General features: G+C 38.4%; 1 pseudogene; it reads left to right on the plus strand.

The window, feature by feature from the left end:
* Positions 1-1,553: 1,553 nt before the first annotated feature.
* On the plus strand, positions 1,554-2,362 carry LOC129518012 (40S ribosomal protein S6-like; annotated as a pseudogene).
* Positions 2,363-10,614: the final 8,252 nt, after the last annotated feature.

The following is a 10,614-nucleotide window of genomic DNA, read 5'->3' on the forward strand; positions in this document are numbered from 1 at the left end:
AAGGAGAAAGATTAATATAGATATAAATGGGTCAAAGGTTTGGTAGAAAGAAGTTGAGAGAGCTTTCATCTAACTTCTGTTTTTTAATATGTTAACTTTTGTTCCATTGTCTGTCCTTTTATTCCCCATTGAATCCTTCGGGAAACTCTGCCCTGAATCAACTTAACTGTCTATTGCCTCCATTCTTTTTTTTATTTTTTATTTTTTTAATAAATTAATTTTTATTGGTGTTCAATTTACCAACATACAGAATAACACCCAGTGCTCATCCCGTCAAGTGTCCCCCTCAGTGCCAGTCACCCATTCACCCCCACCCCCCACCCTCCTCCCCCTCCACCACCCCTAGTTCGTTTCCCAGAGTTAGGAGGGTATTATATTGCCTCCATTCTTATACCTGAGCACAGTTGGAAAAAAAATTACACCGCTGTGTAGATTGGTATCACTTATAAATTCATGACCTCTTACCTCATTTGAACACTCAATGTTACCTACATATTCTGTGTTCACTCATGACCTCTTTCCCTCAAGCTCCAAATTGGCTATTTCAAACTTCCTTTTCAACTACCTCCCTGCTCACTCAACAGATGACACTATCTGCTACTTCACATGGAAAACAGAAGTCAAATGAAAGATCCCTCAAGCAAAAAGGAGACAATTATTAACTCTAAGGAAACTATAAAGTTGTACAAGAAAGGAGATTAAATTATAATATTTAAGTTTGGAAGTAAATATTCCTAATATTGTAAATTTGGAAGTAAATATTTAGTTTGGAAGTAAATATTCCTAATATTGTAAAACTGTGGTATAGCTTATATTTGAAAAATTGAGAGAAGGTAACTAGTCATTATCTTCCATATTAGGAACTCAATAAATAATAGTTTATAATATTGGCTAACTAAGAAGTAAAACTATGACATATTATTTGTAAACATGGAGATGAATAGGGGCACCTGGGTGGGTCAGTCGGTTAGGCATCCAACTTTTGATTTTGGCTCAGGTCTTGATCTCAGGGTCATAAGTTAGAGCCCTGCGTGGGACTCCAAGCTCAGTAAGGAGTCTGCTTGAGATTTTTCTCCCTCAGCCCTGCCCCCCCATTCTCTCTCTCCCTCTCCCTCTTTCTCTCTCTCTTTCTGTCTCTCTCCAAAAAAAAAAAAGATGAATAGGTAAATCTTTAAAAAAATACACAGGCTAAATAACAAGAAACAGCTTAAAAAGTTCAAAGTTGTCTTTAAGAAGGACTCGGGAGGAGGGAGCAGAGGACTGCTGTTTTATGTTAATAAGTCTTTTAGTATTAGGGACAGCCCCAGTGGCTCAGCTGTTTAGCACAGCCTTTAGCCCAGGGCCTGATCCTGGAGACCCAGGATCAAGTCCCATGTCAGGCTCCCTGCATGGAGCCTGCTTCTCTCTCTGCCTGTGTGTGTGTGTGTGTGTGTGTGTGTGTGCACGTGCCTCATGAATAAATAAATAAAATCTTTAAAAAATAAGTCTTTCAATATTATGTAACTATTACTTTGAAAAAATAATTTTCAAAAAGTTACAGTGAACTCTTTTGCATGGCATTTTGGAGGCAGAAGGCTGGCTGCTTTAGGGTGAAGATAAACATCTCTTTCCCAGCTACTGGCTGCCAGAAACTCATTGAAGTGGACAATGAGTACAAACTTCATACCTTTTATGAGAAATGTAGAAGCACAGAAGTTTCTGATGATGCTCTGGGTGAAGAATGGAAGGGTTACATGGTCTGAATCAGTGTTGGCAACAACAAATAAGGCTTCCTTATGAAATAGGGTGTCTTGTTCCATGGCTGTATCCACCTGCTGCTGAGTAAGGGGCATTCCTGTTATAGACCAAGGAGGACTGGAGAAAGAAAGCAAAAATCTGTTCAAGGTTGCATTGTGGGTGCCAATCTCAGCGTTCTCAACTTGGTCATTGTAAAAAAAAAGGGGGCCAAAGATTATTCCTGAACTCATGCTGCTGTGCCTCATTGCCTAGGCCTAAAAGACCTAGCAGAATCCACAAACTGTTTCAGTCTCTCTAAAAATGATGTCCTTCAATATTTGTGAGAAGGCCCCTAAACAAAGAAGGTAAGAAACCTAGAATTGAAGCACCCAAGGTTCTGCATCTTGTTATTCCACATGTCCTCCAACACAAACGTCAGTGCATTGCTCTGAAGAAACAGCATACTAAGAAAAATAATGATGAAGCTGCAGAATATACTGAACTTTGGGCTAAGAGAATAAAGAAGAAAGAAAAATGCCAGGACCAGATTGCCAAGAGATGGAGGATGTCCTCTCTGAGAGCCTCTCCCTCTAAGTCCAAGTCCAGTAAAAAAATGAGATTTTTTCTAAGATTAACCAATACATAATATCAGATATCAGAAAAAAACGGTTAGGATACAGAGAAGTGAGGAGGGTATGATTCATTGTAATGGGTTTGCAGTGAGTCTATCAACTTTCACTTAGAAAAATTTCCACTACCTTTTAGTTATGGCTGAATCTCACCTACTTTATGATTTTCCTCTGATAGAAAACTTGGCAGAAACTGTTTTCTAAAAAGAACTGGCTCCTTTAAATAGATCACAGTGGGTGTACGGAGCGGTTTCAGAACCTTGGATAGGAAATGTCACTACACAGCTTCTTTGGCCACCAAAAGCCCATGGATGGAGACAGTTTTCCAGTTAGGCTGTTTTTCAACATTTGGGTCAGGAACCACAGAGACTTTCCTCTGGGGTCTGGTATTCTCTTCCCAGGCCTTATATTTGTTACTTTATACTTTTAGCAAATACTGCCAAAATAGGAGACCCTTTTGTTATCTGGTTCACACAGGACCAAACTAAAAAAAAAAAAAAGATAGCTATTGAGCATTTAAGATGTGTCAGACACTGACACTTATAGAGGAAGTCTGTGAGAGAAGTGTATATTCACAGGGAAAATATAGGAATTTAATAAAGGAGGTACCCAAGGCAATGAAAAGTACTATATTGGTATTCATAACCTCAGCTCCCTGTGACTCTCTCTCTCCCATACTCTGTGACCTTGAGCATGTCACTTCCCCTAAATTTCCTCTTCTATACAATGAAAGGATTGGACTAAATAATTCTCAAACTTTAGGATGCATTGAAATTACCTGGGGTGCTTGTTACAAAGGCAGCTTCTTGTGGCCTCACCCCCAAAAGTTATTGAATTAACTGGAAGTTAGGTGGGTGGGGGGAGCAGAAATAGATTTTTTAATAAGCTCTTTTGGTGGGAACCACTGTTGAATTAATGAATCCTGGGCTCCATGCTATTTTCCAGCTCTAACATTTTATGACCTAGTATCCAGGTGGCACTGATAAGGATGTGATTGAAAGGGGAAGCAAAGGTTGAAGGAAAGATTTCAATAATTCATTAATTCACTGAATCAGGAAATATTTAAGTGCCTCTTACATACCTATTGAATAGGTATTCATGCGTATGAATAGCTTACGTACCAAGCTATTATCTGTTTTTTTCTGTATATGTTTTATTAATTTTTGGTGACTTGGGAAGGAATTGGGAAATAAAGAATGACATCTTTTAATGTCTGGACCAGTGCTTAGTGATGTACACATGTAGAAACTAATGTAAGAGGTGATAAGATTATTCGCAATAGCTACAAAGTGAAAATGACCCAAATGTCTATCAGCTGATAAATGGATAAACAAATTGTAGTGTATACCTATAGTGGAATATTATTCATCAATAAAAAGGAATGCAATACTGATACTTGCTACAAAATGGATGAGATTTGAAAACATTATGCTAAGTGAAGGAAATCAGATACAGAATGCCATGTATTATATAATTCCGTTTATATGAAGTGCTTAGAATAGGAGAATCAAAAGAGATAGTAATATTAGTGGTTGTCTAGGACTGGGCTTGGGGCATGGAGCTGGGTCAATGGGGAGTAACTTTTAAATAGGTATAAGGATTCTTTTTAGAGTGATATAGAAGTCTCTATTTTAGACTGTTTCAACTCTCAAGATAATGGCATCTCTTTTTCATTTTTGTGTTCCCAGCAATTAGTCAGTGTGTGGCCCCTGTTGAGATATTACTGGATGTTTATATAATAAAAGAATGTCTTCTGCAGTGTTTCTCTTGAGCACTTAGAGAGGCCCTAGCTAGTTTCCTTTGTGTAAATAGGATCCTGGGCCTGCCTTTGGACCCCAGTGTTCCTAAAGTAAATATGCAGATTCAGCTCCTTGCTATATACACACGAGGCATGCAGCACATGAATTTTCAAATACCTAAATATTAATCTCATGCCAAAACCTATTAACTAATAGCTGGTCTATAAACCATGTGAAAAGATTAGAAGCGTATATGAAAGTGTCCTCCCCATCACAAACCATTGCAGAATATAGATTGAAATTTAATTTTTCTCAGTTTCAACTCTCCTATCATTTTTATTAGTCTTCACAGTAAAAGCTATTCAGGGGGCCCACACAGCAGTGAAAAGATTGGCTTAGCCATTTATGTGCGCAGCATTTCTAAATGGCTTAGAACCTTCTTAATAAAGATCATAATTTGAACTTTTTGCTCTTTTTACTTCTGAAAATTAGAACAAAGTAAAATCATATGTCTTGGGACTAATCAGAAATCGAAGCCCGGAAACCCATTTGCTTGGTTTTGGAGAGCATGTACATGTTGTTGGTTATATTTGGAGATGCATAATTGAAATACTTTTACATTTGTACAGCACTTTTTAAACTTTTATAGCCCTTATATATCAAATATGTCATTTGAGCCTCAGAACAGCCCTCCTAAGATAAACCAGAGCATGGTACTAAAATCATAGGGCTCAAAGGCATCTATAAGCAAGTAGCTTAACTACCCAGCCCCCTTGACAGGTGCCAAAACTGAAATGCAGAGGTCACTGGTTGGCTCAAGGTGGTACTGCAAGTTTTCCTACATGAGGCATTCACTTTATAAATGCCTAATGACACTTAGAGGTAGAAAATGTCATTGAAACCACTGTAGTGCTGGTCAAGGTTGGCAGGAAGGATTAGAACCTGGAAGAAAAAAAAAAGAACCTGGAAGTACCTGCCTTGTGGTCCTAAGCACAGACTTCTCTCTCTCTTGGTACCCTTTATATACATCAATTTGACTTTTTCCTATCATTGAATTTACTATAATCCTCTAAATATATATACCTCCTGCAGCCTCCAAAGCAGTTAAACTCTTGTCAGTGGACATAAAATTTCTTGGTCTGGCAATCTTACTTTTATGTCGCCTTCAGTATTTCAGGTTGCCTGAGGTGCCATATTGATTAAGCTACATTCTGGAGAACTAAATATATGTAGAATATTATATGGCTCCCCTACTGAACACAAAACTTTAAATTAATGGGTCTCTCTTGTTGACATTGTAAAGTATGCAGATCTGAAATACAACTGTAATATTCCTTGCAGGACCATGTATTTACTTGTAATGTCTATAAAATGAATGGCTGTTCAAATGTAGAAGCTATGACAAAACACGGATGTTTATATAGGAGGTGACACAATGGAATAAGGATTACAGTGAGGACATGTAAAGTGAGAGGCCAAAAAGGGCTGGGAGAAGAAAATAATAAAATAGACCAGTGGCAGGGCAACTTTCCACTATGGAGGTCACAGCAAAATTCAATCAGCACATCAATCCTGAATATGGTTAGAGGTGATCATGTTTTGCTTTGTTTTTATATTTGTGTTTTGTGCCTTTCTTTGTTATCAGGTATAACTGAAATTGTGTCAGAAGAGTAGAGCCAAGTAGTTTGGGAGATTAATTAGAAATGCTGCACATCACAAGGCATTTGTAAATGAGGGAGGTAGAGGGAGATCTGATACAAATGGTGCTGAAAGTAGCACAGAACAAACCCTAGTTTAAGAAAAGTGGCTCAAGTAGGTTTTGGTGCACATATATTTTCCCTCTTGCTCTTTTGGCTCCTCCAAATCTCCCCAATAGATTTTTCTGCCTTTAAAATACACCTCTTGCCCCCACCCCACCCTAATTTTCAGCAAACAAGTTTATCAGGTCAGTATTTTGAAAGATATTGCTTAAATTAGTCTAAATTTCCAATGTATCCAGCTCCTCCCAGTTCTTAAATTATTACTATTAAATTAAACTGCTTATTGGCACTGCAAAATTTCATCTCCTGCAGTAGCCAGCTGCCAGGTCACAAAAAAAAAAAAAAACTTATCTGAACACCCTGTGAATTTTCTTTGGGCAGTAAAGTCAAGCATCTTGTTATCATGTAAGCATTAATTTTTAATGCTTTAATTTGACCCAAAGCATTTTGTTGTCTATGATGGGCTTCCCACTTATTTTGCTTTGGAAAAATCTGGAGTCTAAGTCTAAGCATTTTTCCCTTAATTCTAAAAGCAGTTTTCTGTTTTTTTCTCTTAAGTAGGACTGAGGACATTTGACTAAGAACCTTGTGCACCTCTTCTTTTTTTAGTTGCTGTTCTCTTCACTCATGATTTAATCCGTCTTAGGTTGTTGAAAAACAGCTCCCCAATTCTGAACACAGTGAAGGGAAGGGTAGCATCCTTTCAGGCTCTGTAAGCCTTGCTATGTGAGAGGATCAGAACATTCTAAAACTGTGATGTCCTTCCCAGAGGACCTAGGTAGCACAGTTAGTTAAGCATCTGACTTTTGGTTTCAGCTCAGGTCCTGATCCCAGGGTTGTGAGATGGAACCCTGCCTTGGGCTCCACAGTAAACTCAGAGTTTGCTTAGATTCTCTCTCCCTCTCCTCCCCCTACTTCTCTAAAAAATAAATAAATCTTTTAAAAATACAATAAGATGTGGTGTCCCTGAAAGAATTTGAAATCAATCTCTAGGGCAGCAGTACTCTATTATAGAAATTACTCTATTACACTGCAGGATCATCACTTACTAGCTCTGTGATTCTGGGCAAGTCACTTAACTTCTGTGTGCCTGCCTCAGTTACTGTCTATGCACACTGAGAAATCTTCTATTATGACCACCACAGATGCTCAGGCCTATCCCCAGAAGAGATTTTTAACTCAGTAGGCCTGATGCTGTGGCACAGGCACGTGGATTTTAACGAAGGTTTTTGGGGGGATTCTGATAACCACCTATTAAGAACTACTGCCGTAGGCAGTGATTCTCAAACTTTAATGTAATTAGAATCACCTGGGAGAAGGAAACTTATTATAAAGTGAACCTCTAGAAATTGTGCTACTACTCTATATCTACATATATCTGGTGGGAGGGCCCAGGAATGTGCATTTTAACTAGAACTCTAGGTGATTTGAATGCAGGCGGCTGCAAGAGCACCTTTGGGAAACACTGCTATAGAGGAATCACACTAGCACCCTATTATGGACTGAATGTTTGTATCTCTTTCCCATCCAATTCGTATGTTGAAACCCTAACCCCCAGTGTGATGTTAATTAGAAGTGGGCCTTTGGGAGGTAATTGGGTTTAGATGATTTCTAATGGTAGTGATGGGGGCACCATGATGGGATTAGTGCCCTTATGAGAAGAGGTAGAGAGACAAAAGCTCTAGTGAGTACACACATGCTCTCTCTCTTTCGTTCTCTTCATCATGTGAGGACACAGGGAGAAGGCCACTATCCATAAGCCAAGAAGAGGATACTCACCAGATGCCTAATCTGCTGGCACCTTGACCTGGGATTTATCAGCCTCCAGTACTTTCATAACTAAATTACTGTTGTTTAAACCACCTGGTCTATGGTAGTGTTTAGTAGTATCCTGGAGCCAAATAAGACACATACCCCTTCTTCACTGCATTTGTCTATAGCAATAATCTTTTAAGACTGCCAAGGTACTATTTTTAAAAATATTTTATTTATTTTATTAGGGAGAGAGAGAGAAGGAGGAGGGGCAGAGGGATAGGGAGAGAATTTTATGCAGACTCCCCGCTGAGCATGGAGCCCAACACTGGATCCTCAATCCAGGACCCTGAGATCATGACCTAAGCTGAAACCAAGAGTCGATTAACTGACTAAGCCATCTAGCCACACCACACAGGTAATGCTGCTGAATTACTTCCAGTGGGACAAAAAGCACAAGCTATAAAGTATTTTTTAGTCAGAGGAATTAGCACAGAAATGCATCCTCTAACCAATGGCATGTAATTGTAAGCTGGCTGCTGGGGATATAGTCTGTAGCCATAGAATGAAAAAAGCCAATTAACCATGTGGGAAGAGAACATCTGACAATAGAAATTATACCTTTAACCCTTGGTTCATTAGCATTGTGCCCTAATCAATTGAGATTACCAGCCAAATAACCATGAGAAAACTAGGAAAAAAGAAGCAGGATTATTTAGAGTTTATACTAGCCATACATTATGTGACTGGTGCTTAATGAGCCTGGTGAATTTTTTTGTGATAAAATGTTTTATTTGATTCTTTTGAAATACATTTCTATTCTATCATACCTGAAAAGAGAAAAATGAGGGCTGTGAGGAATTTTGAATCCTCACTTGTCCTCTGCCCATGCCGCACAACACCTGGCTCTCCACTCATTGTACAAATGGAACTTTCCATTCGTAGTGATTTCTAGGTCTCTATAGCACTTTGAAAACACACTAACTGAAAAATTCTACATGGTTTAATACCCCCCCTCACCGCACACACACATACCCAACTTAGGCTTCTTGTCTTCTCCACTTTTTGTGCACTGTTTCTTTGTGGGTCAGTGGTACCCCTGAACTTTCTGACAAATGTGTAAAAGGCAGCAGTTTGTGGAGTTGTTTATCCTCCACTTATAAATTCTTCTGGTTTAGGCCATATCCAGGATCAGCCTTTGAGTTAGTGCTAGGAATTGAAAATAAAGGAAAAGCATTCTTGAAAGTCCATCTTTTGAAAATGCAGCAGAAATCTTCAGTCTTACCCTTATTTCTGGAACCTAGAAACCTAAATTATCTTAGATCCTCATAAATTTTATTCACTCTCAGGGTTTTATTTTTTTATTTTTTTTTGTTTATTTATTTATGATAGTCACAGAGAGAGAGAGAGAGAGAGAGAGAGAGAGAGAGAGAGAGAGAGAGGCAGAGACACAGGCAGAGGGAGAAGCAGGCTCCATGCACCGGGAGCCTGATGTGGGATTCAATCCCGGGTCTCCAGGATCGCGCCCTGGGCCAAAGGCAGGCGCCAAACCGCTGCGCCACCCAGGGATCCCCACTCTCAGGGTTTTCAAATGTTGCAGGGAGATTTGTTTGGAGGTTTAACGAATTAACCATTGCTTCTAAAATGTGATTTTTTTGGAATGGTATACTAAGCAAAGTTCAGTGAATTAAATTAATGATAGCTTCATGAAGACAAAGAAGTTAATTTATTTCTCCAGGTCTCTGTATTTCTTAAGTCCTTGGAGTCTTGGGTTCCAAATATTCTTTACTTGTAGCTTTCAGAGAGCAGTGAAATGTGCTCTCTCCATGCCTGTATGTTTGCTTTAGGGCATCCATATTTCTTGAGCCATGCATTCAATTTGAGTCTTAAGAGGGGAAAAAAAGACTATTTCTAAGACATGACTTCTACAAACAGAGATTAAAAGGTGTGTAACTTTTTCCCATTTATGTGAAATATAGCTGTTCATAGTCTGCGTTTTGGAGGTATTAAGAAAACACTCCAATGTTAGTTTTATATTTTTGTGCCATATGGACATAACCTCTCTTCTTAATACCATGTGATTTTTTTTAATGTTTCAGATTTTTATTTAAATTCTATTTAGTTTAGTTAACATATAATGTAATATCAGTTTCAGGAATAGAATTTAATGATTCGTTACTTACATATAACACCCTCATCATAGTTAGTGCCCTCCTTAATACTCATCACCCATCTAGCCCATCACCCACCCACTTCCCTCCATCAACTCTCAGTTTGTTTTCTATAGGGAAGTCTCTCTTATAGTTTGCTTCACTCTCTTTTTTTCTTTCCCCTGTTTACCTGTTTTGTTTCTTAAATTCCCCCATACTAATGAAATCATATGGTATTTGTCTTTCTCTGACTTAGTTCACTTAGCATAATACACTCTAGCTCCATCCACATCATCGCATATGGCAAGATCTCATTCTTTTTGGTGGCTGAGTAATATTTCTCTGTGTGTGTGTTGTGTGTGCGTATGTGTGTATACACATATATACCACTATTTCTTTATTTGTTCATCAGTCAATGGACATTTGGGCTCTTTTCATTATTTGGCTATTGTTAATAATGCTGCTATAAGCATCAGGGTGCATGTGCCCCTTTGAATCAATATTTTTTATACTTTGGGTAAATATCTAGTAGTGCAATTTCTGGATCATAGGGTAATTCTATTTTCACCATTCTGAGGAACCTTCAAACTGTTTTCCAGAGTGGCTGTACCAGTTTGCGTTCCCACCAACAGTGTAAGAGGGTTCTCCTTTCTCTGCATCCTCACCAACATCTGTTATTTACCGTGTTGTTAATTAGCTACTCTAACAGGTGTGAGGGGATATATCATTGTAGTTTTGATTTGTAATACCCTGATGATGAGTGATGTTGAGCATTTTTCATGTATTTGTTTGCCATGTATATGTCTTGTTTGGTTTTATAAAATATTTTCTGCTTTGTGACATGGAGGGTTTCTTTTGGTAATTAGTA

The sequence above is a fragment of the Nyctereutes procyonoides genome, unplaced genomic scaffold (genome assembly GCF_905146905.1).
Source record: "Nyctereutes procyonoides isolate TBG_1078 unplaced genomic scaffold, NYPRO_anot_genome, whole genome shotgun sequence".
NCBI lineage: Eukaryota > Metazoa > Chordata > Mammalia > Carnivora > Canidae > Nyctereutes > Nyctereutes procyonoides.